Genomic DNA, 6,860 nt, shown 5'->3' with positions numbered 1-6,860 from the left:
ATTTTTAGTATCTTGGCAGACTTTTCCTTCACATACTAAAGCACACCTCAGGTTCTAGTAGAATCCTGCTCTTACATCAGTCTCAAACCTCATTGCTGCTCCCTGTGTTCAGCTGGAAATGGACAGGCACCATTTGTGGCTGCCTGAATATCCTGAGTCACCGATTACCAGCTGGCATGTGTGCTGCAGTTTTCATTTCTTCCTTTACGACTGCACTCCCTAGAGGAGACTTGGAACAATTGCAGTCATCAGCTAAAGCGATTATTTGCACTTGTCTGGATCCACACAATTGGTGGACAACCTCCGACTACGTCTATGGGGTGAGCTGCCTGTGATTTGTTACTGTATGCCTGGTGTTGCCATACCAGAAAATAGGAATATTTAAAAATGCGTTTTCTTTATATTTACTAGTAAAATACCTGCATTGTGGAGACGGAGATAGGATGTCTTCATTAAATAATTGGTGGAGACAAGTGATGATTCCAGTGATGCTCTCACAGTAAGATAAATTGTGTGAAAATGGATGAAATATAAGGATCTAGACAGGTGAGGAAAGGTAAACTAGTAACTCCCTACACTGGCAAAGCTCTGCTAGCAGGAGCATGCGTCCACCATGCAGGAGCTGACAGGTTATCTGTTCTGTGCATTCTGTCAGACACTCTTGTCATGCTGTGTTTGTTATCCTGCATATGCAGTGTCCCAAAGCAAGGCTGCTGAAACTCAGCAGGGAAAGAATGCAACATGTTGCTATGTTACTTCAACTCACCAAAACGTTTTCACTATGTAACGCTTACTGCTAGTCTTGTGCATAGCTCTGGGGGAAGCCAAACCACAAAACACTTCATTAAGCATTTTGACCCAACAGGTCTTGACACCTTGCTGCTGGACACGTCTCTCTGTCTGATCTGAACTGTGGCAGTTCCGTTCTGTCCTGGAAAATAACATCATATTAAACGGTATTATTCTGTCCATGCCATTTCCACCTATTGACTAAAAAGTGAAATTGTTAGTAAACCAATTGAAATTCACATATTTAATATTACATATTAACATCTAATTTACATAAAATATTAGTTAATGGTCAGCTGATTTCACTGGCATGAAGATTGTAATGTATATGACATGGACAGATGGGACCAAATGAGTTAAAGCAGCTTCTTCTGCTGAAATACCCAGTGAAATACAGTGATGCTGTGTAAATCAAATCTTTGTTTGCAACAGGTTGCCAGTGTTTGCCTGGGACAGTCCATCCTGTTCACAGGCACTGATCCTGCTGTGGAGGAGAGATGTGGGTTGTGCTGACTCATGAAAACAGGCGCAAGTTGCGTCAGTAGAGTAAGGAGTGGCTCACCTTAGGAGCAGGATGTAGGTTTTAGTTTGAGAACTCTTAAGGAAGAACCTCTACAAGAAAGTTGTGGGGAAAAATACGTGAGATGGACTTTGAAATCTGACTTGATGAAATTCTGGTTTCCTCTTGCGGTGTGAAAGGCTTGCCCCAAATGGGATAAGGGTATTAACAGTTATGCACCTACCTGAAGTGTCTTGGGAAAACAGGCAGTGTAGCTGAAGACAGCAATAGTCCTAAGAGGAGTTTCCAGTCTTAAGAAGAGTTTTCTGGGGAGGGATGGCTGACAGCTGTTCAAAAACTTTCATGTACAGTTACTCCCTTGTTCTTGCTTTATAGATCTGACTCATCTGTCCCTGTCCTAAACACACCATTTTCAGTATTTACCTCATATTTCCTCTCCTTCAAGCTTCCTTTTGTACCTATGGGTTTAATTCTATTAAATCCAGTTGCTTTGGTTTCTACTCCGCCTGTGCTTTGCACCTGCTACATAGCCCCAGCAAACTTGGCAACCAACCCTTGGGCACTCTAGAGAAAACAACTGTCTAGACCAGGCACCTTCTGCCCAATGCCCTGGATGTACCCCAGAGCTCCCAGGTGTTAGTCTGGATTCAGAACAACCTGTTGCTATGCAAATGGTTCCCCTCTGCTCTTCCTTCTACCTCCGTGGAGTTATGTGCACCCGACTTCTCAGCAGGCGCTAGCCTAATGTTTATTGATCTTTTTGCAAAGGTCTGATGCAAAGGAAGATTGATTAAAATCTAGTCCAGTGTCTTTGTGGATTCATAATTGCACCTGTATCCTCCTAGCAAGTGAGGCAAATGGGAGTGAGGGAGCCCATAGAACAAATAGCACCTTCTGCAGACCTAGAAACAATGAAGGCTGGAGGATGACAATGCAGAGGCCCTTCACAGCGTCTGGTATCCCAGCAGAATTCAGGAAGGTGTCTTGATCTTTTCTAAAAAGATGAGAAATCAAATCTTGGTGTAGAGTCCTATGGCATAGGAAGGGCACAGAAGCCATAGTGCAAAGTCACAAGCCATTCTCGTTCACAGCTAAAGCCCCTGTTGCCCTAGGCAAACACAGAGCCTGTCAGCGTCCTGCAGCTTACAGTACAGAGATGTGACCAAAATAGCTCCACAACTTTACAATGTGGCTAAAAATAGCTTGCAGGTCAGCTTTTTTCTTAAAGGTAGTGGTGACATCAGTGGGAGAGCACTCTTGCTGCTGCTCGGTGCAGGTAGAACTGGGTAAACAAAGGGGTAACAGCAGCAGTTTAGTTAGCTAAGCAGCCTTGAGGAAAGAGATGTGATAAGGGGTGGAAAAGGACTAAGGAGATGCAGCAAGAGAGATGGACAAAAGCATCAAAGGCTTGGGCAGACCCTCTGCCAGTGACCAAGATACTTTGCACAGATGACTTCTCCCTGGGGTTTTATTCCCATCATGTTTAAGAGGCATCAGTCTGCCCATTTCTGTCTCCTCGTGGCCTGTGTCAGGATGTGTCACTGGACTGGCCTGCCAGCCAACAGCAGCGTGTTTCTTGCTCCTTATTTCCAGGCAATGAACATAACTCATGACATCACCTCTGGCCAGGGGCAGATCGGAGGCTATGGCCATGGCAATGTCAAATGTGTTTTGCTGTAGCCGTTCAACCAGTGTGATTTCCATGTGGAGAAATCGGGATGGCCCTTAGTTCTAGGGGGGATTTCAATATTTGTTCTTGGGGGAAAAAAAAGGCGTTTTTATGGGGTTGAACTGTCTATTGTAAAGCATTACATTTTACCAAAGGAGCAAAGCTGCTCGCTATGATCCTCGGAGTTTTAGTCTCCGTTGTGTATACTAAGTCTGGCCATAGAGATAAGTTTCAGCCAAGTGTGGAAGTTAAGTGCCTGATTTGAAATGTTACAGGAATCTAATGTAGGTTATGAGAGGTTTGCCATGCCTGCAGTCGTCTGTGTTGCTGAGGGAAGCGTACTGCAGCAGGCTGTGCTAGCGAGAATTTCCTTTGTGCTGCAGGTTTCATGCCTAGTGATTTTATGGTGCTGAAAGAGAGGAAGGAGGTGACAAAACTGTGAAAAATTGAGGCCAGGCCATTACTGTCAGATGAGGACAGAGTCCGGTAGCCAGTCAGATGCGACGGAACACACTTGCTGATGCTGCTACCAGGAAGCTTGAGAGAAATGTGACTGAATGATAGCAGTGCGCATGTGCCTTTGGAGAAAGGAGGCTATCTGTAAGCTCTTGCAATGCTTTTCTCTGCCCAGCAACATCATTGCTGCTTTTCCTTGCATTCTGCTTAAGCAGCTGTTCTGCATTTATGATCAGATCTATTCCTCATATAGGGCATCTTCACACGGAGCAATCTTCATTGTCACAGCAGTTACCTGCGATGAAGGACTGATAGGACCTCAGGTTTGCTTTAAGCACTATAAATAGGGCAAAAGCACTATAGTTGCTGTTCTCTTAAACTAGTGTGAGAGCCTTGTAGGACCAGCCCCAGTCTCCACCTATGCAAAATGGCTCCCGTTGCCTTGAAAGAGGGAGACTTCAGCCAAATGCATCTCTAAATTGACAAGTATGGAGAGAATTATGGGGAAGATCAGCTCGCTAAGGATTTCATTCGATGCACAGCTAAGCTGAGCTGTAAGTCAGCTGCCAATAAAAAAGGAAGCTCTGCATCCCTAGTTGTGTGCTTCTAGTGCATTTTGAAGCTACAGGCCGCGTTGATTGCAGAATAGTTAGAATAGGCTAGAGGTAAAATCAACTCAATACCGCTCCCATGAGCATTTAGCACAGTCATTTCTGAGCACTGCAATACAGCTCTCGCCACAACCTGCTCCTTCCATTCAGTGAGAGTTGCTCTCTGGTCTGCCCTGCCCAGCTTGCAAATGTAGCTCATCAGCCTCTGCTTCTTTGCAAATGAGCTGCTTAGGTAATGGGAGGAGGAGGAGGCAGCTCAGCAACCTGCCCATCCCAGCCAGTCGTAAAGGCTCCGTGCTTCTTAGGCTTTCTGGACTTACTTGCCACGTGAATCGTGTGGGTATAAAACTTTGGTTTTTCCCTAAATGCTCTGTCTCTTGCAACAGGAGGTCATTTCCCAGTGGGGAAAACAGGCTGTTGATATGGTGGGCAGTCAGCTTGTCATTTGGATAAAATCCAGAGCCGATTAGTTTGGGCGCAGCAGCGTGCTAACACAGGCAGAATGCACCCAGACTGGCTCCCATCTAGATAGCGCAGATGTCCCGACACCGCTCTCCGCCGTCCCTGCAGTTCAGCGTGAGCACAGGTCCCTCTCCTTGCCTGTGCCAGCATGCCACAGTGAACCATAATTTGCACCCAGTGCTGCTTGCGCGAGTCTCGATTGGTGGCAAACCCTCCCAAAGCAAATAGTGATTTGCCTGTCTGCACTGACTCAGCTATGGTGAAGGCAGGAATTGGAGCTAAATCTGGTTCAGTAAAGTCTATAGGTAAAGAATAGCCTGCCATAACACATACTGAGGCATTTTAAAGGAATTTGACTATGTCCCAGGGAGCGCACTGAAGTGAGCAATGCTGCATGAGGCAAGAGAGCCTACCCAGGAGCCATTAATCTCAAAATCAGTAGCCCTGTGGTTGTAAGCACTGGAGGTTTTCTTCCCCTGCCTGCGATTACGAGCTAGCAACTGGGTATTCAAAGGAATCTGGGCTATCTTTAGGAAGCGAGTACCTACTCTTTGCCTCCTCTCAGGAAGCAAGGTCCTTCATTACAGCCTGTCATGGCAAGGGGCTCACAGATAAGGAGGAAGGGCAGGAAACCTGCCGGGCTTCACTTCTTTAGCAACTCCAAATATTTTCCATAGTCCTAGCACTGTGAGTCAGCATTTCTAGAGCCTAGGCTTGTTTACAGCAGCAATCAGTGAGATGGTACTAGGTAGGTAGGAGGGGTGTGGAGGTACGTGTGTGTGTGTAAAATGAGAAACCCTTTGCCCAGGCACAAGTGGGGAAGTTATCAACCGCCTTTCCGAAACAGGACTAACAGGGAGCAAAGAACTGGATAGCCTGAATGGTAACTGCAGTGGAGACATTTGCAGGGTAAAGAGTTTCCTAGTGTGAGTAAGGGAATCAGAACATCACAAAGCTGTGTGTGTTGTGCTGTCTTAGTTCACTTAAAATAAAGGAAAAAAAAAAAAAAAGGACTCTGCAAATACTTGGGTTTATCAATACAGTGGAATAAAGGTAATGCTACCCCCCTCAAGTGGTTATGGATTCGTTTTGTGTTGGCCTGGCCAGGCTGGCTGTGTGGCAGGACGGCCCCCAAAACTGTACGGGTAAGAGACCAGACGCTGAGGTTTCTATTCAGAACCCATACCTGCACTGGACCATGGGATATCACCGCATGCAAGCTTTTTGCCTATGCCTGGCTGGTCAGCCTGGATGGATCTCGTGGCAAAGGGAGGTAACATCGAAAACAGTATGGATTATTTTAGATCTGCAACCTCAGTTCTGCAAAGGTATTTGTTTTCAAAATTCTAGTTTCCATAGCGATGTAGTGCTGTTCTCTCTCATCTCTCTCCTATTACTCCAATCTTAGCAGCCATTAGATAAATTATCAGTGAAGCAAACCTTAGCATTTTTTTATCTTGAGTGATTTTATATATGTTGGTTCCTTAGTGAATCAGAGCCAGTTAGTCAAGGATTGACTCATATCCTTTCCTGGGGCCGACATGAGGTCTATTGCAGTGTAAAGATTCTAATGAAGAATTAATATTATTAATTGGACTGGGTGTATGAATTCCTAGGCTACTTTCCAGTAGAGTGGGGGTCTTCTATCTAGAATTTGGGTTCCATTCTAGATGAGTTATTTATGTTCTTGTCTTTAGATTTTACTTGTGTTTCACTATCGCTTCATTAGGACATAATATTCTTGTTCCATGCATGTAGTAAATAAACTTTTTTGGTAGGGTTGCTGTGTACTGCTATTCAGCTGCTATTCTCCACCCCAGAGGTGACTTCTGAACACAGTTCCCATTGGGAACAGAGTCAGTGGTCATGGCTCATTTGTTCATTATCCTTGTTCAATATGTACAAAAAGAAGCCATTAAGAAAACAAAGCAAGGTCTTCTTTTTTCTTTCTTTTCTTTTTTTATTTTATTTCCTGGTGCATCTAGTCTTCCTGGTCAAGGAACTACTAGTCTTGCCCAGAATAGTTATGCAGGTTGGAATGTAAAAATCCCAGCCTTAACCCTGGAGAAACGATGGCATGCAAAAAGCGAAGATGTAGAGCTGATTAATTCTGATGGTGTAGTTTGCCTTTTAAGGAGACGGTTTCGTGAGTTCTTTTGCCTATATGAACTGTATCTCCACCTGGGGAGCTGTGCCAGAATAGCTGTTCCACAAACCCTTTGCTGCAAACAATAGCCTTTGTCCTGTAATGCAGTCCTCATGAGTAGGTAAGCAGTGATGTAAAGAAACTGTGTGGGAGAACAAGAGCGGCACTGTGGACCAGATTCCAAGATAAGGAATTAGGGCTAAAGAT

This window comes from Gavia stellata, chromosome 25, assembly GCF_030936135.1.
Source record: "Gavia stellata isolate bGavSte3 chromosome 25, bGavSte3.hap2, whole genome shotgun sequence".
Lineage (NCBI taxonomy): Eukaryota > Metazoa > Chordata > Aves > Gaviiformes > Gaviidae > Gavia > Gavia stellata.
The sequence above is the reverse complement of the archived record's forward strand: the minus strand, read 5'-3'. Positions refer to the sequence as shown.